Below are 26430 nucleotides of genomic sequence, written 5' to 3' on the forward strand. Positions count from 1 at the left end.
GTGCTGTGGTTGTGGAGATGCGTGTGTTTTTCTATAAAATGGTGGCAGAGTTGGAGCACTGAACACGTGGGATTCAGCCAATATAATCTGATGGCAAAACTTCTCTCCTGAAAACAATATAGTCCTTGGGAACCCCTTCCTATTACACCCATTTCCTATGCCCTTGAATATATTTGGGCAAAGTCCATGCCTTTTCTGAGTGTTCTCAGAGAAATGAGAAGACTCCTGGAATATCCAAGCCACAAAAACCTGATTTCAGCCCTGCTAAGGATCGGAGCAAGGAAGCCAGAAGTGTCTTTCTTGAGTGGTACTCCTGTAGCCAGGACTCCATTTCTTGACCTCTGATGGTGAGCTGCTCTTGCATGAGGGCTAAGCAGCGTCTCATGGTGCCTTGATATGGATGCCTACTTCTTCCTGGCTTGTGACAATGAGCATGGCTTAAAAAATATCTCAGAGAAAAAAAAGTAATAAGTGAATGTGATGTCAAGGCCATGGGCACTTCATCTCCATTTTATGATAATGATCTGCCCTCGCAGTAATGGAGGTAAAATGAGGATCTTCAATTTACCTTTAAATCACTTATTTTCTATGTCATTAAGTACAAACTGCAGCACTTCTCAGAACTTGTTTTGTGAGATGTTCCCTCAAGATACTGTTGATTAGCAGGCAATAGAGAAAAAAATAGTGTTTTGATAAAATACTGTTAGGATTCCTGGGTAAAATGTAGGTGGTATATAAAATAACCTAGGGTGGAGAAAGGGTGACCCAGCAAGAACCCTTGGAGAGGCAACAGGGATCCATGGAACTATGGCTGGACTTAGGACCAAATGCAGAGGCTGCCTGCCATTAGCTCTGTGAATCAGAAGTGCTGGCTAACCTTTCTGATCCCTTCACCATCCACCAAGTGATAACAACGCTTTCTAGAGTCACGATGTAAGAGCTGTCATTAAAGCACAACATACCAATTTCTTTTCATTACCTGTCTTTAATTTCTGAGCATGCCCCCACTAAGTCTAATGAAACCCTACATTAATATATCTAACCAAAAGACACCGTCAGCCTCAGACCCTGACGGCAATGGCTAGTGAGATCTAACCCCCACCCTTTGAGAATCCTGTTGAGCTTATGTAGGTAGGCACTCTGAGCCCCCGAAGGGTTGCTGGGTTTAGTGCTCAGACCTGACGAGATCCCACGTCCTCTCAGCTGCCTATGTACGAGCCACTTGCAGAAACCAGAAACTCCATCGATCTTCCCCACCCTACTGAATCTTTTCCACTCACATCATTGTAAGTGAAAGATAATCCTTGAACGCCTTTCTGACAGCCCATCCCGCCTTCTAAATTGCCTTCAAACAGAGCCAACCCCCACTCCTTGGTCTTGCTTGGTCTTTTCAATGTTGTAAAGGAGTATGTGTGCAGTTGGCATTGATTATGTTTTTTCTAAAGACTAATTTACTTTTCATTTATGTATATGCTTGTATCTGCATCTGAGTAGGCATCTTGAATACAGGCGTATTCAGAAGCTAGAAGAGGGAGTCAGGGCTACTGGAAATAAAGGTACAGGCAGTTGTAAGCCTCTGGTTGTGCTGGGAATAGAACTTTAGTCTTCTGAAAGAGCAGCAAATAGTCTCAACTTCTAAGCCATCTCGCTAGCCCCCTATTCCTGGATATCTGCAGAGGAATTGTTCATAGGTCCCCAAACCCATGAATGTACAAATCTTCTGCATAAAATGCTACAGGGTTTGCCCATGGTCTATGTGCATCCTCCCATAGACTAAGTCATCTCTGGATGACTTGCAGCACGTATTATGGAAGCAGTTGCTGTACTATTGTGTTTAGAGAATTTATTTAAAGATGTGCGTATTCAATATAGATGTAAATTTTGAACATTGCTACTATGTAGTTGTTTTAATCTGTAGATGCAGAATCTGTAGCTATATGACACTTCGTCCACCCGTGTGTGTGTGTGTGTGTGTGTGTTTGTGTGTGTGTTTGTGTGTGTGTTTGTGTGTGTGTTTGTGTGTGTGTCTGTGTTTCATGCATATGTTAAAATTTAAGGGTAAAATTTCACAGGGTTGAAAAGATAATGGCTTAGTTGGGAAAATGCTTGGCACACAAGGTTGAAGACCTCAGTTCAAATCAATAGAGCCCATGTAAAAGCTGGGCATGTTAGCACACTTACCTAATCCCAGTGTTGCTTCCGTGATAATGGCAGCAGATATGTAAGAGTCCCTGGAAACTCACAGACTAGCTAGCCTGGCTTACCTAGTAGCAGATGGAAAAAGAAGAGCCTATCTCAAATAACTTTGAAAGCAAGGATCTATACCCAAGTTGTGGACTACACACACACACACACACACACACACACACACACACACACACAGAGAGAGAGAGAGAGAGAGAGAGAGAGAGAGAGAGAGAGAGAGAGAGATTTAAAGACTTACTTTTACTTACTTGTATAAGAGTTTTTGTTGTTGTTATTGCCTTCATATATGTATATGCAGTGTGTGTGTGTGTGTGTGTGTGTGTGTGTGTGTGTGTGTGTGTGTGTATGTGTGTGTGTGTGTGTGATGCCTGAGAGGCCAGAAGAGGATGCTAGGTTCTCTGGAACTGGAACCAAATCCAGTTCCTCCACAAAAGCAATAAACATTCTTGAGCCATCTTTCCAGCCCCACAAAAATAAAAATTAAACTATAATGTAATTAGTGAGTAGTTGGCCCCATAGCTTTAAGTTACTATACTTGTAAAGCAAAACCATGACAAGAATAACTACAGTGGTAAAGTAGCTATATGATATTTATATCTTAGCCATGTCCTTGAGTCTCTAGTCCTGGTGTCTCCTTTGTTGCATACACACCCTCACCTCTGTGGGCATTGGAGTTTGAGAGCCTTGTCTTAGCACGGAAAGCTCTGAGATCGGAGGAAGACCCACTTGTTTTCTTCAAGGCCGTTGTGGTATCTGATCTACATTCACACCTCAAAGGAAACTAGAAGCTCCTGATTTGCCCTGGCACAAAGACATGGACATAAAGAAGATCCAAAAGGTCCCAAGGGGCTAGGAAAAGACTCAGTCAATAAGTTTGTGCAGCAAAGCATGAAGACCTCAGTTCTATGTGCATGTAAAAAGCTGTGAGTGCCATGGTATGAAGCTGGAATCTCAGCACTGAAGAGACAGAAACAAAAGTATCCCAGGGCTTTCTGGCCAGGCAGCCCAAACAACGGATGAGTTGCATGGTCTGTGAGAGAGCCTGTGTCAAACAATAAGATGGAGAAGCAGCTGATGAAGATGTCGAACACTGGCCTTTACACTCATTCATATACATGCACACACTTGTCTTCTGTCTTTGTTCAGTTGTGCTCCTGAGAAGGTGAACGACAGAACCGAAAGAAAGCCATCACCACTCACAGGTCGCTCCCTACTAATTACAGCAAGTGCCAGAATCATGCTTCCTATGTATTCAGTAGGTTTGTAGAAGTTTACTAACCTGCTTTAACATGAACATAGAAAATTGCTGCAACTTCAAACCTGTCAGCACCCCTAGCTGCTGCCTGGGTGTGCTGTGACACTAGCAGCTCCCTTGAACGTGGAGAGAAGAGTCACTGCCCAGATGTTGTTCCTCCTGCTTCTCCTCGGTCTAGCCGAGATGATTAAGCAGCAGCATGACAAGTCGCTGTCACAAACACTCCTGGCAGCCAGGAAGGAAATACTCCACTGAGACCGTTCCCATGGCCCCAGGGCTTCTCTGACAGTCATTACTGTGGACTTACCTAGGTCAGTTCACCTCTGCTGTGTTAGTTACTTTTGGTATTGCTTCTGGCAGGCAAAACACGTGGCTCAAGCAACGCAAGGGAGGAGGAGTTTATTGTGGTTTGTAGTTTAAGGGTATGGTCTGTCATGACAGGGTAATCCAGGGAGCAGGAGAATGAAGTAACTGATAACACTGTGTCTGAGTCAAGAATTAGAGAATGATGAATATTGATACTCATCTGGCTTCCTCTTTTACGAAAGCCTGGACCTACACACAGGGCTTGGTGCCACCCCACCTTTTGAGTGGGTGTTTCTGTCTCGATCATTCTATTCTAAAGAATCTCTTATTGACATACACAGAGTTTTGCTTAGATAATCTCCCATAGTCATGCATCTATCCCAAGTAATTTTAGAACCTGTCAAGTTGACAATTTAATCATTGCTAATCCACACCCCTTTCTTAATTGGATACACAGATGCATCACTTCTAAGTCACAACCTTTCATCTCTTATATCTATACAGGCATCCCATAATTCAAAATAGGTTCAGTGCAACCTCAAAAATCCTCGTGATCCTTCATAATCCCAAGATCATGTAAAAATGCAAAGTCCGAGTGTAATCTTGCCATAGATTTTACGCAAGGTAATTTCTTAACTGTGAGATGCTATAAATTTAGACACAAATTTCATGCTTCCTATAGACAGTGGCACACAACAGACACTACCATTCTGGAGAGGAAAAAATGGGAGCCTGGGAAAGAATAATGAAACCAAAGCAAGACCAAAACCCAGCAGGGCAAACAGCACATCCTGCAGCTCCATGTCCAGCATCTGGGGCTCATGATGGAATCACCTGAGTTCTAAAGGTCTTTCCAGCTCTGCTACCTGCAGCAAACACAACTCTTGATCTGTCAGCACTTTGTGCATGTAGATTCCTTGGCAGCTAGCGTAGGTTTCTGGCACATCTGTTGTCCCGAGGTCTCTTTTCAAAAATCGTGTTAGTGCTTTATTCATGACATGAATGCCACTGTTGGACTTCAGGTGTGGTGCTTATCCTCGTCTCTTTTCACTATTGTTATTTTTTATAAGAAATCTCCAAAATCTGCATCTCAGGGGATTAAGGAATTTGCAGAATTGACCTTCACAGGTTCGTTCGGCGTAAATAGCTGCCTCCAAAGGTCAAGCCTACAGTTCTCCTCGAGAAATTCTGCGAGAGGGGCACAATGTAGTAATAGAAGGGATTGCTGTGGAGCTGGAGCCGGCCCGCCCCGTAGTCCTTTCACTTTTCTAGGCCTTTGAACATATCTCTAAATCTCTCTGGCATTGATTTTGCCATCTGAAAAATCCAGTGCACAATAATAGGCGGACTGTTCATCATTAAGGGGAGATTGTGATAATGCTTGTAAGATCGATGCATGGGAGAATGTCAGCAACAAAAACACACATTCTTTTCTTGTCTAGATCATGGAAATTTGGAACTCCACCATAACACTTTTATTTCTATAACTTAAAGTCCTCTTTGTTTAAAAACAAGCTACTCTTGCTTAATCTAACGCATAAAGATGGATGTCCAAATTCAAAGTGGCAAGAGAATAAAGAGGAAATAACGAAGTGTGTGTGTGGTGGAGGGGGTGAGTAGAGCAACCTGCACATAGAGTAGACATGATCTTCTGAACCCAGAGAGAAGTCCTGAGCATGTGAAGGGAAGTGACTATAGAGCCTCGGTCTGGATGTCATCATGTGAGAAATTGGGTTTTCTCAATAGATATTAATTTTTTAAGATAAAATCAGAATTGAAAGTGCTTGGATTTTGCCTGATTTATTTTTATTTAATAATTTCCCCCCAAAAATATTACCAATATTAGCCCAGGTTAGCCCACGAGCAGGTAAGCTTTAGTTTGGCTTACCATTTCACTTCATCGGCATGAGTCTGAGGCTTTTTTTCTGGCATGCGTTATAGAAGTGAAGTCATCACAATACTCACTTGTGCAAGACTCAGGGGAAGAAATCGATAAGCTTCAAACATGGCCTGAAGTCCCCTTTCTGGGGGCAGATATGAAACAGAGCTGATGAGAAGGCAGGCTTCATGGAAACCTTTGAGAGTCATAAGCACAACTGAACGCAGACCCGCATCAGCTCTCCTGTTTCCCTGGACCCTTGCAAGCAAATACATAGGGAGCACCAGCTTCCTTTACCCTGACCAATCACAGCCTCTACCCATGGGGGCCACCTTCCAGGACCGTGGGAGATAGTTAATATCTCAGGACGTCTAAGGAGAAGCTCTTTCCTCCCCCACTTCATTACACAGACACATCCATTCACTTGATGAGACATTGAGATGAACACACAGAGGTCACTGCCTGGCCTGTCAACCAACAACGGACCTGAGAGATCTGATGTTAGGTTCTAGTGCTAAGCATGAGGGAAGAAGTACAAAGATCAAGCCAAAGGATGTTGGGGTCCAGTGCCAGGGTTGGTTAATAGGGTGATGTGACGTCACCAAGGGCTGAGGGCCTGTGCTCTGATGCTAAGGAACAAGGAAGTCACCACAGCAGCTCAAAGCCCACTGTGACCTGGGTTCCTCTGGAAATTTACAAAAATTAACCTCCTGAACGACAACAACGAAATATCCTAGCCATCCGCCTTGGTCTCAGTGCGGTAGCCAGTGGTCACACGCAGGGGCACTCAGCCGATCAGCCAATGATCTGGGTGTGGTTACAGAATGTTAGTCTTTTCTCTCACTTTATCCTCATTGTTTTAAACCACTAGCATCAGATCGTAATTGAATCCATGCATAAAATAATTCGATGATTTTTCCCTAAAGAACAAGGCCAGTTTTCCTCTGTGAGTACATTTATAGTGAAGCCAGGAACTGGAACCAGAGTCTGGAGTCTGATTAAAAGGGAACTTGGTCTTCTCTTTAGAATGAAGGTCTCTTCTGAAGTTAAATTCAGTGATTGTGTGTATGACTAGGCTATAGACACCTTCTAGGCCTCTCTGTGTGATGTTAAGAAATATGAAGAAGAAAAGCAACATCGTGAAACACTTTACAGAAGCACTTGCATTCCTTTATCAATTTCTCTCTTGTATAAGAAAATTAGTTAGAGAGGTATCCTTTGGATTAGTTATATCTAAGACAGGGATTCCTAACATCAGAAGCTTTGTGATATCTTGTCTCAGATTTCTGTAACGTGGGACACACCCTTGTTCCTTCTGGTATGTTATATTGCAACTATTCTCTGTCCATTGGTTGCTCCCCTCCACCTGTCCCCATGTCACCTTAGTTGGCATGGTCATCCCTGCTGCGATCCAGTAGACTAGACCTGTGCAGTCAATGAGTGGAGGAACCTTTCATGGTGGTCCAGGTTCCTGGAACCCTCTTGATGCTGTGGAAATACAGTTGAATCAGGAAGACAGGAAAAGTGATATTACTGGGTCTTGGAGTACCAGAAGCAGGGATGTGCAAGGAATAGGAGGTGATTTTCTCAGCACAGAGTTGAATGGGCATAACTAGTACTAGTATACATGATATTAAGGGTGAAACATATTTCCTAAAATAATTTGGTTTCTTGTTGTATTGATATCACAAATAATGATTTTCAATCTTATAGTCATATATATGTAGCTGCTAGGAGCAGTTTTTGCTGGGAGTCTTACTCCTGTTTATTCTCTCATTTGATATAAGAGGACCCTTTGCTAGGATCTGTTCCAGCTAAGTCATGAGAATCCATTTTTTAAACAAAGGTTTATTTATTTATATGTCTGTGCATGGGTGTGCACTTGAATGCAATGGCCACAGAGGTTGGAGGTATCAGATCTCCCTGGATCTGGAGTCATGCATGGGCTGTTGTGCACTGCCTGACATGAGTACTGGGAACCAAACCTGGATCCTTTGCAGGAGCACAAGAACCATAATAGCTAAGCCATCTCTTCAACCCCACAGATATACACTCTCACAACTTACATCTAGTCAGCCTGTCAGGCTCTTTGGACAACCCACAATAGTTTGTCTTGTCATTGTTTATTGATGTTAAATTTTTTAAACAAAGTCTCACTATGTATTCATCCAAGGCAGACTTCAAACTCAGAATCCTCCTGTCTCATCCTTGTAAGAGCTGGGATTACGGGTGTGTACCAATATGGCCGACTATGGTGGCTTGAGCGAGAATGACTACTAAAGGCTCATATGTTTGGATACTCGCTCCCTTGTTGGTGCAACTGTTTGGAAAGAACTAACACAGTGGTTCCTTTCCTTGTGAATGCTGTGATCCTTTAGTATAGTTTCTCATGTTGTGATGAACCCCAACCATAACATTACTTTCATTGTTACTTCATAACTGTATTGCTGCTGCTGTTCTGAATCATAGTGTAAATATCTTATATGCAGGATATCTGAAATACAAGCCCTGTGTAAGGGTCGTTCAACCCCAATGGGGTCAAAACCCACTGGACTAAGAAGTATGGTCTCGTTGGAGGAGGTGTGTTGATGGGGTGTGTATAGGTTTCAAAAGCCAATACCTTTCCCAGTTAGCTCTCTATGTGTGTGGTTGTGCCTTAAGAAGTAAGCTCCCAGCTACTCCTCCAGCACTGTGCCTCTGTGCAGCTGCCATGCTCCCCACCATGTTGGTCATGAACTCTTTAATGCTCTGGTATGGTGAGCTCCAAATTAAACTCTTCCTTCTATAAGCTGCCTTGGTCATGGTATCTTATCACAGCCATGCAAAAATAACTAAGACACAGGCTTACCCTTACCCCTTTGATTATGAAGTACAGTTCATGGCCTTGGAAACTTAGAACAGGACAGCTTACCAGACTTAAACCCTTTAGTCGAAGAACTTTTCTAAAATAGTTCTAGAAAATTTGGTACAAGTTTTGGGTGTGTTCCTCACTCCATCTTCCCAGCTGCCATGCAACGTTTTGTCCAGTTAGAACCTTAGATCCCCACGTGACCCACGGGTTCAGTCTGGACTCCAGCTATAGGAACAGTCTCCCAAATCCCTGCTTTGGGGTCTTTGAACTGAATCTAGTCCGTTCCCAAATTAAGTGTTTTGTTTTGAGGTCCTGATTCATGAAAGAAAACGTGGAATGATTTCGGTGCTTTTCCTTATCTATTCTAGACCTTTCTGACTTCTCTTCACTCCTTATCCACTACATGTCCACGGTGGTTGGGGTCCTGGGTGAGTCCAAGACTAATGTGGCCACCTACACCAGCCAAAGCATATATCACTCCAGGACCCTCTAGTTCTTCACTTTGACCAGCAGTATGTAAAACTAGGGCACTGAACTCACTGATTATTAAGAGGAATCCAGCTTGGAAAATGAATTCAGAAATGTCCTCACTTCTGTTTGACCATTGGTCACCTGCAATCTTTGGTTTTCTGACACTCCACAACTGTCTCTCTGGGCCTTCTCACCCCCCGAGGGCTTTAAGAGGCCCACTTGAGGGTCCTGACCTGTGGATGCTCTCAAGTCTCAGACTTCTGAGGAAACTCAGATTTTAACAGAAAGGTCTCTCAAGATAGAGCTCATCTACTGCTATGCAAGTCACGTATCACAGATGATAAGATTCCTCTCTGCTGCTGCAGACAGGTCTGCCAGAGGAATCCCAGCTTCACCATAAGCTGCAGTTGTATCTGAGGCCTACAGGGGCTGTGGGCTCCACCTGAGCATAGGATAGCTCAAATTTACCCAACTTACCTTTTGGAAGGGACTTGTGAGAACCCTCCCGACATCAGAGGACTGCAGCTGGGATAGGTGGGGATAGGCCAGGGCAGCATGGAGCTTGCTTCTCTGTGTTTTGCACATGGGCCTGGATTTTCTGCTCTTTTCCTTCTCTTCCTTCATGAATTGCTGAAACTTTTCTACCTTTTCTCTTTAGAATAAAGTCTGGTTTGTTTTCTTTTGACTCCATGCTGGACCAGCTCGCACAGAGACAGCGGCAGCTTCTACTCCATATTACTCAGAACTCCCCCATGAGTGTATATTTGAGCTTTCTACAAGTTCAGCAGTAGGGTGGGATAGCGTGCCGGGGTGGGCTTGTGTCATGACGTTTAAAGTTTGGTTCTATTCCGTGGTCACTATTAGAAAATCAGGCTTATGTGTGCACCGTTCAGTACTAATGCATACTGAAGTCGGGAAAAGTCCAAGAGGAAGTGTCACAAGTCTGAAGTCACTTCTGTAACTTCCCTGGTGCCTTGCCATGTAACCTGGTAAAAAACCATTGCTGTGATGCCTGGACAAGAGTCAAATGCTATTCTCTCTATTTAACTGGGGATATCCCCCCCTCCACTTGCAGGTTTAAGCAATAGTGTCTGGTGTGGGGTCTTCTCGCACTTTCTTTTCATCTTTGGAACAGAACTCAGAACAACTATCTATGCACAGAGCCAAGCAGACAAGAGAAGCAACTTCCTGCCACCACTCAGCCAGGATGCTTGAAGTGTCAAGAACTGAAGGGTGTGTGTTCTGATGCAGAAGGACATGTTTTGAATCCTTCCCAGGGTCTGAGGTGGACTTAATGGAAACCAGGTCTTTGTAATAAACAGAGAAACTCACTCAGATTAAGCCAATATATTACGTTTGAACATATGGGAAATAACTCTATTGGTTTCAGTTCACAATGACTGAAGAATTCATAGTCAATGTCATTAAAGAACAAGAAAACTTGAGATCAGTCTGGCTGCAGAAATCTCCACCTTGGAGCTGGAGATGTGGTGCAGAGGCTGAGATTGAGTTTATAAAGAATATAAATTCAGTTCCCAGCACCCTGTGGGCTCACTCATCCCAGGGGAACTGATGCCCTCTTCTGGCCCTTGAGGGCAACCACACTTGTGTGCACATACCCACATATAAACATAGATACAGACACACACAAAATTAAAAATCAAATGAATCCTGAGAAAAGATAATCTTTAATTTTAGGTCATTAAAAAAAAACAGAATATGCCAAGACCAAATATCTATATTTTACTTAGAAAAAAAAGTTATATTTTTGACGCCCCCACAGATCACCTTGCACCGTGCCAGGAAAATTAAAACACATACCTAGTTATAAATGAAGGAAACCAAAGTTAAAAGGAGGAACTGGTTTGCCCAGGGTCACTTAAGGAGTAAGGCATCTAACTGGCCTTTGAGCACAGGCCCTTTGGATGCTGAAGCAGCCACTGCAGCAACCCATAAGGGATGCCCTTTTAAAAACTGAAGTTCAGAAAGAAACTATTGAGACATCCCCGAAGGGACCCACTGCATACCTGTTAAAATGTGAATTTTCTCAAGCTATTCATGTGCTCCTGTTACTCCACCACTCTGAAATGGCTTTTTGTGTATGTTTCTCTTACATGCTCACAATCTCATACATATGCCAGTCATAGCAGAAGATGCTCCTTTGTTAGGCCTTGCCCATTACAAGGCATTGTGTGATATGTTAAAAAAAAAGTGCCTTAGGTGATAAAACATTTTTTTAAAGAAAATGATTGGAGAGTTTCCCCAGCACTGTCTGCATGGAATAACTAACATGGCCATTTCTGTCACAGGGGCTTCCTTTTACCTGGGCTTGTAATTTCCTGGGGTCTTCTTGGTTAAATTAGATTTCAATTCTGAATAATTATTGCTGGAAATTGTCCCAGGGGCCAATTCATATCTCCTGAATAATAGGATTCGGTCCAGAATTGAAAATGCTGGTGAGGTAAATGAAGGGTGCCTGTCATGTCACCTTTGGGACTAAGCTGTGGGCTTGTGTTTTTCGGAGAGAAAGCTGTCTGTAGGTGTATAAAGGGGTCACTGCAATGTGATACCTGATGCTCCTACAGGCAGAGAAGCAGAAGGTCCTCTCAGGAGACTCAGACTCTCCTCCCTCCCATCCCCTGCTTACTTGATCTCTCTCCTGTTTTAAAGCAGGAACTGAGGCAGGTTTCATCTTCTCTCCTAACTTTATGCATTTCAATTGCTGCCACCATTTAAGCATGAGAAAGGGAAGAATGTTTTCTTATTAAATTGTCTGGCATGGTCATGATGTTCAGAATGTAGGGATATGAAGTCTTAATGTGTCTGATCCAGAACCATGAATAAAATGAGAGCAAATCTCTTGTGACCCTTTGTAGGTGTGTGCGGTACAAACTAAGAACAGACGGCAGAAGGTGCTATAAACTCCTACCAAACTATGCCTGGGATTACAGTGCATTAAACAGTTGATGTGTTGTGGCAAACACCCCTCCAGGCAAGGGCAAGATTACTCTGACTCTCTTCGTCATGGTTCACATGTGTCTGGCTGTTTTGTAATCTGGAGAGTCTGGAGAAAGGCTCCGGACCTGTGCTTAAGAACTCCTAATAGGTCTTCTCCATGTGGAAAGGCAGTGATGTACAGGATACAACAATAATGACTATCGGTCCCGCAAGAATGGCATTGGTTGCACAACTTCAAGGGTGTGCGGTAGATGATGAGATTGTCTAACATGCGCAAATCCTTTTTGAAAGCCTTAGCTCAAAGTTACATGGTTCTCTTTCTAGAAACTACTTGTGGGGATCAGGCTCTCTAGAGTTTTGTTAAAAATTCCCCAGAGGAACAGAACAGAACAGCATAGAATAGAATAGCATAGAATAATGGATGGTGACAGGTAGGTAGATTGATGATAGATAGATAGATAGATAGATGATAGATTGATAAATAGATAGATAGATGATAGATAGATAGATGATAGATTGATAAATAGATAGATGATAGATAGATAGATAGATGATAGATTGATAAATAGATAGATGATAGATAGATAGATAGATAGATAGATAGATAGATAGATAGATAGATGGATAGATAGATAGATAGATGATAGATTGATAAATAGATAGATGATAGATAGATAGATAGATAGATAGATAGATAGATAGATAGATAGATGATAGACAGACAGATAGATAGTATCTGTGAGTCCATGAATAAATATATTTATTTTGGAGAACTGACTTATGTGATTAAGGAGAATGACTAGTATTGGAGTCTGCAGTTGTCACTCTGACATCTCAAAGGGGCCATGGTGCAACTCCAGGACAAATCCAAAGACCTGGCATCCAGAAGAAGGCCATGCTCCAATCTAATATCTGTTACAGAAGGGACTGCCTTTACATTCTCTTCAGGAGATCCACTGATTGAGTGAGGCCCCCACTAGGGAGAACAATCACATTTGCTCAGTCTAACATGATAATCTCACTGGGGAAAAAAAAACTCATATCTATTCAACATGGCTTTTGATAAATTTATGCATTTTAATGACAAATTATATATATATGTATATAATATATCTATGTGTATAAGTTTAGAGTATGATGCTTCAGTATTTGCCATATTGATTCACTGTAGAATGGCTAAATCAAGTTAATCAGCATCTGTATTGCTACACATAGTTTTTTGTAGTGAGAACAATTAAACCTATTCATACAGCAACAATAATATGAAAGAATGAAATTTCATTAACTGTAATCACAGTGACTTTTTTGAACATACTTCTCCTTCTAACTCAGAATAAAATCTGCCCAAATGTCTGGAGCTGTAACTGCATGTTCACTTAAATTACTCTATATCTGTAAATACAGCCTAAAAACTGGTTCTCAGTGGGATGTAGATTTTAACATTCAATGTTGCCTAGCTGGCTGTCTTTCTTGGTCAGAGAATTATCCTAAGTCTGGGTCCCCAAAACCGCTCAAATCTTTAAGGGTTTCCATTTTCCATATGAAGGAATAGGTTGTGGGTGTGGGAAATGTGCACCATAGCAATTAAAGGGGCTAAAGAGCAAATTAGATCCCACTAATTGGTTCTAGTCCCTTACTACTTGATAGTTTATTTTCAAGTGAAATCACTAATGGGCTGTGAGGCCCAGGGAACAAAGCAGCCTTTGGTGAACCTTCAGGCACTTTTCCTGCTGTCCTCTACTCCTGGGTTGCTGGCTTTTAAATGGCCTGGGAAATAATCCTGCGAACCATCAAACACAAATTTTCTAGCACACTCCTTGAGCTTATCCCTTATCACCTTCCCTTTTCATCCTCTTGACAGTGGCAGCTCATCAGCAGCCTTCCTTTCCTCCTCTTCTGCAAACCTTAGCACACATTGAAACACGTACCAAGTGGTGTGTGGTCGAAAGAAATCAGAGACGCAAGTGAAAAGAATCAAGAAGGATGTAGATGGAGGAGCTGGGTGATGAATGATTCAGTACAAAGATTGATAGGTGTAACATGAGGGGGCCAGCTTGTTGGGGTTTTCGTCCTGCCCAGTACCCCACAGCTGGCAAGTCCCAAAGAAAATCTCACAGAGTCTGCATTAGGTTATAAACTGATTGGCCCATTAGGTCAGGCTTCTTATTAGCCCTTGTAACTTATATTAACCCATTATCATTATCTATGTTAGCCACACAGCTCAGTACCTTTTTCAGCTGGGCAGCTTACATCTTTCCTCTCCGGTGGTCTGGGCAGAACTGCCAGAGGAACCTCCCTGCTTCCCAGAATTCTCCTGTTCTCATTGCATCACCTCTACTTCCTGTCTGCTTTTCCCGCCTATACTGCCTGCCTGGCCAATCAGCGTTTTATTAAAATATGATTGACAGAATACAGACAATTCTCCCGCATCAGATAGGGACATTTGCACTGCTCCAGGTAGCCTGCTAAGCAGATGACCTGCACAGTCCTCAAGGAAAGAGGTTGTGATAGCCATCTGATAGACACAGGAAAGGTCAGGAACAGTGTACAGCTCTTAATTGTCGATATCTGGACTTCAAACTGGAGCACTCTAATTCTGAAACCTGTCTGGCCTATTGGTTTTATGAATTTATTTAGAAAAAAAAAGAAGCAGAGAGCGCAGTCCAAAACAGTTATTTAAGTTGAACAAAATCACAAAACTGGCTTTCTCTTTTCAACTGGGTTTTTCCAAAAACAAAACAGAGCAAAAGCAAAACAATAAAACCAAAAACAAGCCTTCTAGATCTCTCATCTGAATCATACCCTTTCCCTGAGCACACCCATGCAATGCTTACACTCCTCTGCCTCATTTTATTTTGTAATATTTCCTACCTTTGGTTGTCTGATGCTGGTTACATAGGAACAAAGAAGTCATATCATGTGTTTGTCTGCTGAGAAGACAACACTGGATTCTACAAGGGTTCAGTGATACCCTAGGCCATATCTAACAACCCCACCCTGTCAGGAGCTCGTGTGTGAAATGTGAAGATCATCAGGGCTTAGGAGCAAAAGCAGGGACACAGCAGTCATTGTCACCATTGGACAGCCATTTCTTCAAACACAATCATGGAAATTGGTGGCTCAGCTGAGAGACTAGGAGTACTTCTAACGCCATCATTGGAAGACCAATTTGGACACCAACGCTTGACGAGGAGACCAAGTTAATTGGTAGCCTGCTCCAGCGCAGGCAGAAGCTTTCGTATTTCTGAACTCCTCCCTGGAAACCTTCCTTGCAAGTATCAAAAAGGCACCGGGCCCTTTGAAGCTAGAGCTTGAAGCCTCATGAAAGACACTGCCTTGTACAACTGACAACTTTTCCTAACGAAAACAGAGGGAAGACAGAACAAGCAGGTCCCTTGGGGCATATGCCCTGGGGGTGGAATCTATTTTGGAAGGGATTTTCACAGCATGCCTTTTTAGCAGCGCTCGTGCCAGCATCTTAATCGGGCTTTACTAGTGGGAAGCATTCACCTAGCAGCAGGGACTGCCACGGTAGGGATTTAATCCAAACCCTTGGCAGAGGCCTAATCATATTTCACTTATTTTCTTTTCTGTGTCTCTTTAAGATAAATGAGTCTGCTCCTTTATCAACAATGGCTCAAGAATCAGGGGCTCCCATTTTTCACCCAGGACAGGGGATGTAGCAACTTGCACTTTATTATCCATCTCTCATTTTCTCCCCTTCAAACAATCGATAAATTCTCCTCCAATGTCTCTTTAAAGGTTGCTTACAAGTTCCGGCTGCAGGACGATGGGCCGCCGGTGGTTTTTATGGCTAAATCCTTTCTGCATCTGCTATACATGTGGAGCGATGTAAAGGAACTTTTGTGTTGGTTCTTTTTTCTTCTCCCTATGGACTTCTTTTACAAAGGTCCAAACCACCCAAATCCTCATTGTATCCCCCTAGAAGGCAGGCACCAGCTCCTAGCAACAGCTGTAACTTGTGAGAGTTTAGATGGCAATCTTATTCTTGTACATCATCCTAAATGGAGTTCCACCCCGTTTAAGTGGGAAAGACTTCATTTTAATACCATCCAAGTCCACACTATAGTTTGGGAAGATGATTCAAGGGGTCTAGGTTTGTCTGAATTGACATAAATAGCTAGTCAAGACATGAATAACTAGTCACGACATGAATAGCTAGCTAGTCAAGACTAAAAGCCAACACATAATATTTTTCCCTATGATTCTGTGAGGTCTATGTACTTGAATTCCCCCACAAACATTCTGCTTTAAGTGATTTTATTTTTACTTTTAATTATTGTGTGTGTGGGGGGGGACTTAGGCACTTGACCACATTACCTGTTGAAGTCAAAGATGGGTGTTGGATCACTTGAAACTGAAGTTACAGACAACTCCCAATGTGGGAGCTGGGACTAAGTTAAAGTCTTCTGCAAGAGAGCTGCCCATCTGTCTACCATCCTACCTCACAAACAGTCTTGAAGAACAGCCTCTTCTGAGCTTTTGGGTTGTTGTCACTATTGTCATTTTGAGATAGGATCTCGGGCTTTAGGCCAGGCTCTCCTTAAGCACCTAACTCATGATTCTTCTGCACTACATGTGCTGGGATTACAGGTCAGAGCCAACGACCCCAGTTTAAGAACAATCTTTAATGTGTAGAAGTGTACACAAGCTTCATGCTGGCCTGGCTGCTTTCTCAAAGACCAATAAGGATAGCATTGGACTGATTATGTGGGATTGTAGCTTGCTTACCCTTCAGTCCCATTTTGGTTCATTTAGGAGCTGGAATATGGTTCCTTGTGACTAAGATGTCTCCACTGCCATAATAGAGAAAAGTACTCCTGAGTCAGGGAGTATGGGAGAGGTTTGCGGTCAAAACACTGCTCAAATATTGTCCCTGACTGTGCAAACTGGTAGGAGAGAGAGAGAGAGAGAGAGAGAGAGAGAGAGAGAGGAGCTAGGCATGCTGGAGCTCTTAAGCACCTTCTCCTAGTTGACTGCATTGCTCATAATTCACCACCACAATCAACTATAAGTGAGTGTGGAAATGTCAACCTCCAGATCCAGGACACTAGAGAGCAGCAAAGTGTGGCAAATGGTGGGCATTCATTCCTTCCTCCTGTGCTACTGAGTGACTGTCCTGATAAACCCATGGGCATGTCTTAGGTGAGAAATAAATAAATCTTCATTATTTGAGACCACTGAGGTTTTCAGCGTCTGTCTCTGAAGTTATAACCTGGCTTCTTTTGAATGATGCATGCATATGGATCCTCAATTTAGAAATAGTAATCACCCTCATTTCCTAAGTGTTGCTGAGGACTAAGGTTTGAGTCAACGCTCTGGTTAGTGCTGCCTGATTCTCGAGCGTGTACTCATGGTCGGTATGCCCAAGCACTCAGTGTATCCTGCTACAGTTACTGAGGAAAGCAAAGACGAGGAGTTTCTGAAGGACCGTGGGGATCAAGAAGCACCTTCTCACAGAAATAGAAATGCATGCCTTTGGGGAAGCCCTTAAGGATAAGTAGGTCTTATTTAATTTGTCAGTAAAGAGACTTAAACTCACCTGTTTCCTGTGAGCTTTGTTAGTCACTCCCCTTCACTTAAGTCACTTCAGAACGGTAGAGAAAAGAACACCTATCCATCCATTTCTGCTGGCAGCTAGAAAACATGGGGTGCTTCAGGCACAGTAACCTTCGCTTTCTAATTCACGTTAAGCAACCTTATGAGTGAGCAGTCACAGTCCTGATCCATTGAAGTGCCGAAACTTGCAGTATTATTTACTGTCTTTCTGTCAAAATCTCTTTCCCTCCCTTCCTCCCTCCCCCCCCCCCCACCCACCCAGAGTTCTAATACGGAAGCTTTATGTTAAATAGGAGGTAGCAAGTGTAGAAAGTAGAAAGTCCATAATCAGCCTGAGTGACCAAAGAAAGAAAGTCTACATGAAGTTACAATGACCTAGCATATGGCTGATAGAACCCAAAGCTGTGACGGAGCCCCAGAGCGTCATGTTGGCCGTCTCCTTCTGTGTTGTGTTCATTACCCATCACTGCTGGCATCCCCGTTTCTACTCCCCAGTAAAGGTCATTCGCTGCTTGTGCAGTTTGTCTTGATCCCCAAATGTATCCTATGTGAAAACTCCATCTTGCCTTCCCTGAGAAATCCTTCCTGAATGTTGGTCTGTGATCGCCACAGAAAACTGCCAGTCTATTCTTTTAATACTGTCACACAAAGGGCAGGCAAACCCAAGCATCTGTCACTAGCCTCCTCTTGAACATGCCCGCTCTCTCTACCTAGTGCACGTCTCAGAACAGGTATTCAGAAGTGATTGGGAGGATCCCAAGGCACAGACTGCTGAGCCAATGTCTCTGGGAGCATTATTTCCAGGCTGCCACTCTTTCGAAAAGGACCTTGTTAAGGTTATATTTGCATTCTCTAAGATTCATCTACATGGAGTGTGCAAGTCAGTGATTTTCAGTCAGTTGGCCATTTTGAAGCTGTCTCCACAATCCCATTTCAGAGCATTTCCATCGCCTCAGTATAATCCCTTGAACCCTTCTGCTGTCGGTTCCCAGTCCCACACTAAGCCTTGGGCAACACTAATCTGCTCTGTGTCTCTCTAGATTTGCTTCTCATGACATTACATATAAATGAAGCCATACTGTACGTGGAATTTTATGTCGAGCTTCTTTTACTTGACATAATGTTTTTGAGGTGTATTCATATTTTGGAATAGGCCAGTGTTTCATTCCTCCTTACTGTTAGCTAGCATTGCATTGCAGGGATGGGGAATATTTTCTTTTTCTCCTTGTCAGTTGATAGACATTTTTGGTGGTTTCTGCTTGTTCTTCTCCCAATGAGGCTTCAGTGAACATTTGTAAGTTACTGGTTGAGTATCAGTTTGAACTATCTTAGCAGGTACTTTACACTGTAATTCCTGGGCCATATTATATCTACGTGTAAAAACCAATCTTTCTCAAAGTGCCCATAACGCTTTACTGGTACCACATTAGAGATTGTGTATCTCCATATCCTTGCCGTCATTCATGCTACTCGTGTGTGTGTCCTTGCCGTCATTCATGCTACTCGTGTGTGTGTGTGTGTGTGTGTGTGTGTGTGTGTGTGTGTGTTTTGGCTTTTGGAACTTCTGGAAGGGGTGATCCCATCTGTATGCTTTTGTGCCAATTCACCTGGCAGTGTGCACACAGCTGGAGATTAACAGGCCACTGTAAGATATGACATTGAGCAGTTTTGTTTGGGAGATGGAATTAATATCGGAACCTCAGTTTGTTCATTTGTGAAATGAAGCTAACGGTATGAACCACCATCCACACCCCGAGTGATAAAAAGGATTAATGAATATAATGTAGGTAACAGGCTTTGCACAATGCTTAGGGAAAGAGTAGCTTTTATTGTTAGTGTTTCAATATTCAAATTAATGAGCAATTCCTGGGCATCCTTTTGTGTGACACACATCCCTGATTTTCTTGCAGTTACGTATTTGGGGAAATATGAATGGTAAACTGGACTCAGTTAGAACAGGAAATGATACACAAATGCTTTCGCCTAACCAGTTTGATGTCTGGTGGGGGAAAAATCGATCTGCATGGCTGACTATTGGAGGAGACAGGAGAGAAAGAAGACTTACGAGGATATAGATAGAGGATAAGAAGCCCTGAGACAAGAAGCAAGGCACAGGGGCTCTGAGAGCTAAGAGAGGTGAGCATCTCTGGCTTTGGGACAGCAGCTCTGGAGAAGACGACCTCAGGGAAACCAAAGCATGTGAGAGGGGAGCACAAGGGTAGGAGGGCAAACACTCAAAAATGGAAAAGATGAAGAGGCTGGGGAAGAGGGGGATGTGGAGGCTGGCAGGTGAAGGCTTGGGGAAGGGACTGGGAGGAGTGCAGGGAAGGAAAACTGTGGTCAGGTTGTATTAGATGAGAGAAGAATACAAACAAAACAAACAAAAAAACAAGATGAATAGTGTTGTCTTGTGGTTAAGAAGTTCCATCTTATCACCAGTGGTGGGCTGAAGCCAGCCACAACCATAGGACTCGTCCATGCCAAACATCCTGGGCAGGTAGAAGATACTACAATGAACTGATGTATGTCCTTCTGCATATGTGTAGTTTTTATTGGTTGATGAATAAAGTTGCTTTGGCCTGTGTCAGGGCATAATATAGCCAGACTGGAAGAGATAGAGTAGGTAGAGACAGGGGGACACTATGTAGCTGTTGAAGGAGGCAGATGCCATGTGAGTGTCTAAGAAGCAAGAGGCAACAAACCGCAAGCCTCATGGTAAAATATAAAGTAATAGAAATGGGTTAACTTATGATGTAAAAGCTAGATAGTGATATGGCTGAGACATTGGTCAAACAGTGCTGTAATTAGTAGAGTTTTTGTGTATTACTTGGGACTAGGCAGCCAGGAACAAAAAAGCAGTCTCCGCCTAAAATGAACAGGAGAAACTTAGAAAGGGGGAGCCGAATAGGCTGTGCACTGGAAAGCAGCAGAACTGAAGATGTTATTGATTGCAGTAAGAAATAGGCTGCTATGGGAGGCCCGTGCTGCCCCCTGGAGCCATGAGATGTCTGGGCCTTAGCTTCAGCCAATGGCCATGTCTGGGTCCATGGCCCTACCACAGATGGGGTCTGTGTTGATATCCATGACCCAGGTTACCATTAAAGGCTGTATGGATATATGTGGTCTTATCCACCACCTGAGGTCATGTTGGCATCTGAGGGCCAAACTGTCACCAGTGCCATACCAGTCTTAGTGAACCATGGTCATGGGTGTCCCTGCCCAAACTGCATCTGAGGGCTATGTCTGTATCCGTGGTCCCACTACTGGCCAGCCACCTCAGCAAGAGAGTGCCCCATCACATCCCCCTGTGGGAATTGACCCCAATTGCGTAGGCAAGGACGAGCTTGCCCCAACCTTCCTTCCATGGCCCTAGGAGAGCTACCCCACACCCCAGCTGCCACAATTAAAGAGCTGAGAGCTGGCCCAGCACCACACAAACGCAGGAGAGATGGATGGCCTGCTGGGGTGTGTGTGAAGGGACCCGTCCTATAGAACAGTAGTTGCAGGATCTCCATGACTTTTTTTTTTTTATGGGGAGGCTACTAGGGTGAAGGCTCTACCTGGAAGGACTGGGAGATGAATGGAATGGGGGTACATTATGTAAAATTCCCAAGGAATCAATGAAAAGATTTATATTTTTAAAAACTGCTGCTGCTGTTTTATTACGTTTCAAAATCTGAAAAACTACCAAGACTGTTCAATACATCGATGCTAAAAGTGGCCCTCTATAGGGGAAAACACAGCTGGGAAATTCTAACACCCTAACACATGGGCCGAAGGAGCATCATGGAGAGAAGGCAGAGAGATTGCGAGAGTCAGAGTTTGGGATGTCTAGGTGTGGTCTGGACATGATAGGACTTCCCATACTGAACTCACAGCAGCTGTGCTTGCCTACAAATGGCCTACACGAGACCAAGCCAACCAACATTGTTGCATGGATGGGGAGGGGTACAGAAGCACCCACCCCTTAGCTGAAGAGCTGTTGCAAGCGATGACTACCAGGCAGGGAAGGAAGAGTCCGTTTTTTATTTGGGCTATGGACCCCGGCAGGTGGACTAGATTTCAGTGATAGTTTAACATCCGTGTATATGTGAGCACCTGGAATTATATGGGGTGAGTTATTAAAAAGAAAGGAAAGAATAAAGGAATGGAGGTAGGGTGGACATGAATTTGTTAAGTGGGTTGAGGGTATCTGGGAGGAGTTGGAGGGTATGGGGAGGAGCTGGAAGGTATTCGGGAAGCGTGAGAGAGGTGACTGTGATCAAATACAATACATACATGAATGAAATTCCCAAAGGATGTTGTATTTACAAGTTCTAATTCCCTAACAGTTCTTTCATTATTGGCTTCCTCTCCTCAAGATGGGCTTGTATCCTATGTATATAAAAACATTTATGTCTTCTAGAAAGAAAACCTAAGATTTCTTTTTCTTTCTTTAAACTTGTCATTAAGTAGTATTGCATGCTGGGCCTGCCCATCCCGGTTGAGAAAGCGTATTCTAACAGTTTGGAAGCTGGTAAGGGAGCAGACCCAACGTTAGCAGCTTTGTAACCCCACCCCCACCCAGCCACTGCATTTCCAAAGGTAACTGCACAAGATTACTGCACATCGTTCGGCTGACAAATATGTTGGCTTTTAAAGTGTGTGACGCTGATCACATTCTGTAGAAATCAGACCTCATATGGGCTCCTCTTTGTCTGGGTACTGAGGGGTGCTAGGTAGAGCAGTGGGCAACAGCTCTGTCAGTCTTGTAATCAAAGGGCGAGCAGGTGCTAAGCTGTGATACTCAGTGTATGCCACAAAACAAATGCATTTTCTACCAGTGGTATTTCCAACTTATGATCTCTTTCAGCTAAACCCATGGAAAGTAACATCACTGTTCAGCTACAGAATATCTCTATTGAGAATGAATAAATTCTTTCACTTCAACGCATTTGTTGAATGGGTACTTCTTCCCAGGCAAGATTTTAGAAACCAAATGTCTAGCGGCGAGGAAAATAGCCCAAAGCCTACGCGCCCATCAAGTCCACGTTCTCGTGCAGTCTTTGTATTGCCTAATATCATTTCCTGCTTGGTCCAAATCTAATTCCTGCCTACCATTAAAACTGCTTCAGGAAGAGATTGCCACGTGAGTGCTTACTAAAATAGCACTTGGCTTCACTTCAAGACTCAAATGTGCTGACAGCTTTAAACCCTGGCTGATGCTGATGCAGCAGGAAGCACACGGGAGCAAGGCAGCGCTCTTCCTTCAAACCACATCGTACCCCTCCACAGCCCCCAGGCCTCAAGGCCAGCATCCAGATCCACTTCTCCTGGAACATTCCAGATATCTTGATATCTGACCAAACAGCAGACCCTGCCCTGTATTGGTTTCAACTAAGAGAGAATTGGGGTCACACTCATATCTGTGGTCCCTTAACATTGAGGGTTCTCTGCAACCCTTGAGTGAGGGATTCGCTCCAGTGAGAGCTCTTTGCCTCTCCTGATACTTAAGGAAACTGAAATTTTACCATTCAAACAGGGGAGACATCAGCAGCTTGTTTAAAACACATATTTTATATATTTGGCAATAAATATCTCTTTACAGTTTATTAGGAGGAAAGCTAGGCTTCGGGTCTTTCTTGCAAATGCTATCTTAGTCCTACCTTCACCTGCTTATTGTACTTAAAGATGCAATAATCATTTCAGATGAATTTGGTGCAAGATATTGCTGATGCGTCTCTGGCACAGGCTCTGAAGGAGACACTCTAAAGGTAGGCAGGCATTTAGTTACCCTGGGCTCTGCCGTGTTTATGCAATCAGAAGCCAACCACCTCACATTATTTAATCAACTTAACACCACCAAGTATTTTTTAAAAGGCACAGAGAGCAGAAAGAAGACTCGAAAAGTAAAGCATAGGGCATAGGAGCCTATGAGGAACTTCTGTGAACTGGGAAGTTGGCAAGGTTGTGGTGTGTTTGTGGCCATGAGAGAGATGGAGGCAAAAGCTAAACTACCACTATCAGGGCTTAGTCTATTGTTGGAACAGGTTTGTCTTTTTTGGGCTTTACTTATTTCTCTATCTCTGCTCTCCTCTGATTTCTTCTTTTCCCTTTATTGCAAGTTATTCCTGCTACTGCCAAGACGCATACATGTCCACCAGCCTCTGTGGCCTCTCTGACAGGATTTGAATGCCTCATCTGGGGCCATATTGGCAGAGCTGTGTCTCTAAATGCCAGAACTAAGAATAACAGGAACGTGGACAGTAAATCAGCGATGTGGCTCTCCAAGATCTCTTCTCACCTATAGGCTGGCACGTGCTTATAAAAAGGGGTGGGGAAAAGTACCCGCTGCCGATTTTGTCATTTAGTTCCATCCCAGAAATAGCAGAGCGGAATGTTTGAGACACATACCTGATGGCTATGTCTGTAATAGAAAGCTGTTGTGGGAGTCTGAGCTCTCATGTCTCTGTGAAATAGGGTGGGGAGACTATGTGATGTCTTTAAAGCAAGGAGGCAGCAGCAGTGTGAGAGGCCCACCCAGAACTGACAGGAGCTTGCTGAGATTTCAGTTTTCAAGAGTTACTAGGAAACAGAGAGCAATAAAGCCAAAGCGCACACATAGTTTACAAGTCTGCGAAACAAGACTTTAAAAACGGCATGGAATGAAAGGACTAGAGAGGACACGGAGACACTGAGGTTGACTATCATTGTGGGTAGGTGTCATGACAACACACTAGTGTTCCAGGGCCTGACGCCCCAGCATTTGTACTTTGCCAGGAGACGATGCCTCTAGGATTTTTCAGGGCTGGCAAAATTTCAGTTGTTTTTATTAGTCATAATGTTGGGTTGGGGTGGATTGGGGGTTCTGAAGATGCTCTGTATGCACATTCACTAAATCAAACTAGCAAAATAATTGGGAGAGACCGAGAGAGTTTCATGTAGCTCTGGTTGGCCTGGAACTCAATGTACAGCTGAAGATGACCTTGAAACTCCTGATCTCCCTACCTCCACTCAGTCTTCTGAATACCAGTGAATAAAGGAGTTTACATTTCCCTGCAACATGTAACTTAAGGCAGGTAAATAATGAAGGAAATGGAAATTTTCTCAATAGGAATTAATGGGACCAGGGTATTGTCTGTTTTAACTTCCAGTAAAATGGTGGCTCCTTCTAACAGAGATCAGCAGTTGCTGATAGCATCATAGCAAGAATGCTATGCACCTCTTGGTAGAAAAACAGTCCAGGTAGCAAACAGAAAATTCCCCCATCCCAAAGAGAGCCACACTCTATGGCGAAGCTTAAGTTGCAGATAGAATCGTGTGAGCAGGTGATCACAGAAGGCAGAAGGGCAAGGTCGCCCTAAATTAGCTGTATTGGTTGCTTGTCTCATTGCTACAACTGAAAGACAAAACAGAAATAGCTCAAGGAATGAGGAGTTTACTTCCGCTCACAGCTGAAAGGGCTAGTTCATGGGGGGGGGGGGAGAGTCTTGGCAGCAGGAGGTTGAAGCAGCTTGTAACATTGTATCTGTGTTCAAGAAGCATGAAGCACTGAATGCTGGTATGCAACTTGCTTTCTCCCTCTTCTGTAGTCCAGAATATAAGCCCGTGGAACCCTGCCACTCACAGTTAAGGTGGATCTTCCAACCTCAATTAACCTAATTCAGATAACCTCCACACAGAGTTTCCAGGAGGCTGCCATACTGTATGTAATATCTCAGGAGTATCCCGAGCAGCTTGTCGCCTAGATAATTCTAGATCCTGTCCAGTTGACAGTATTAACATGAGCCTAGGGAAGTCAGAAGACCAAGGAAATCACAGAATTTTGCTCTATGGTCAGAGTGCTTAGTGGTTTTTCAACTGGCCGCTATGATCTTTGACAGTGGAAAGAGGTCATGAACCCAGAACTGGGAGAAGCCTATAGAAGCTAGACAACAGAAAAGGTTCTCATTCAACGATGTCAAAAGGAACCAGCCCTTCTAGCACCTGGAATTTAGTCCCATGGGCCCTTAGGGAGAATTCAAACATTAAGTAATATTAGACACAAAATTTGTGTTGTTTAATATTAACGAGTTTATGGCGTGGTTCATTAAAACAATAGAAAACAAATACACCCCGTTTCCTAGAATTTGCTCTGGATACAGTCCTAGAAAATTCGGTCCGAGACTGGTCATGGCTCCTAATGTAACTGACAATTTACAGAAAATACAGCAGTCAGAGAAACCTATATGAGGTGATGAAGCACAGGAAGAGAACAGACATTGTATTTTATCAAAATAAAGAGAAATACAAAAAGGAGGAGGGGGATATGAGACGGATGAGAATGGGTGAATACAGAAGCCTCAATGTCTGGGAAAATATAGGTAAGCGATTCTTTACAGAAATGCTGCCTGGAGGCTATAGGAAGCTACCTAGCATTTTCTGTCAGCCAATAATGGTAGAAAATATCATTCAAATAAGCAAATTATTAGAGAGTAAAACATATTACCAGTGAAGTGTGGGCATTAATATGGGTATTTGTTATTAACACAAGAATGATTATTAGGGTTTGATATTTTATGTTTGATATTAAGGTATGATTGTCAAGAGGCATTGCAATCGTTTAAATGGTATTTGGATTATTTTTGAGGAAGGGTGTGGGAAAATGGAGGCGGGCATGATAGATAGCAAATTGATACAAATTGATACATGTTGAAGGTGGGGGTAAGTGGGTAGATAATGTCGAAGTTTTCTACCTTTGAATATGTTTTCAGCATTAACACAGAACGTACTCTTTAAAGTGCTAATCACTAATTAGAGTTCTCAAATGTCTGAGGATCCTAACAAATCATATGCAGACACAATTTGACCCCAAGCTGTTAGTATGAAATTTCTGCAAGGGATTTGGGAACTAGGGTATTTCATTTTCACTTAGAGAATCATCCTTTTCCCCACTCTTGCCTCCTC

The 26430-nt window shown here is 43.2% G+C and overlaps 1 protein-coding gene across 4 annotated transcripts in view; it reads left to right on the top strand.

The window, feature by feature from the left end:
- Sgcd (sarcoglycan delta) overlaps nt 1-26430 on the top strand; it is a 544863-nt gene that overhangs the window by 303862 nt on the left and 214571 nt on the right. The gene's annotated exons all lie outside the window — the stretch shown is intronic.

The sequence above is a fragment of the Myodes glareolus genome, chromosome 9 (assembly GCF_982192425.1).
Source record: "Myodes glareolus chromosome 9, mMyoGla1.1, whole genome shotgun sequence".
NCBI classification, from domain to species: Eukaryota; Metazoa; Chordata; class Mammalia; order Rodentia; family Cricetidae; genus Myodes; species Myodes glareolus.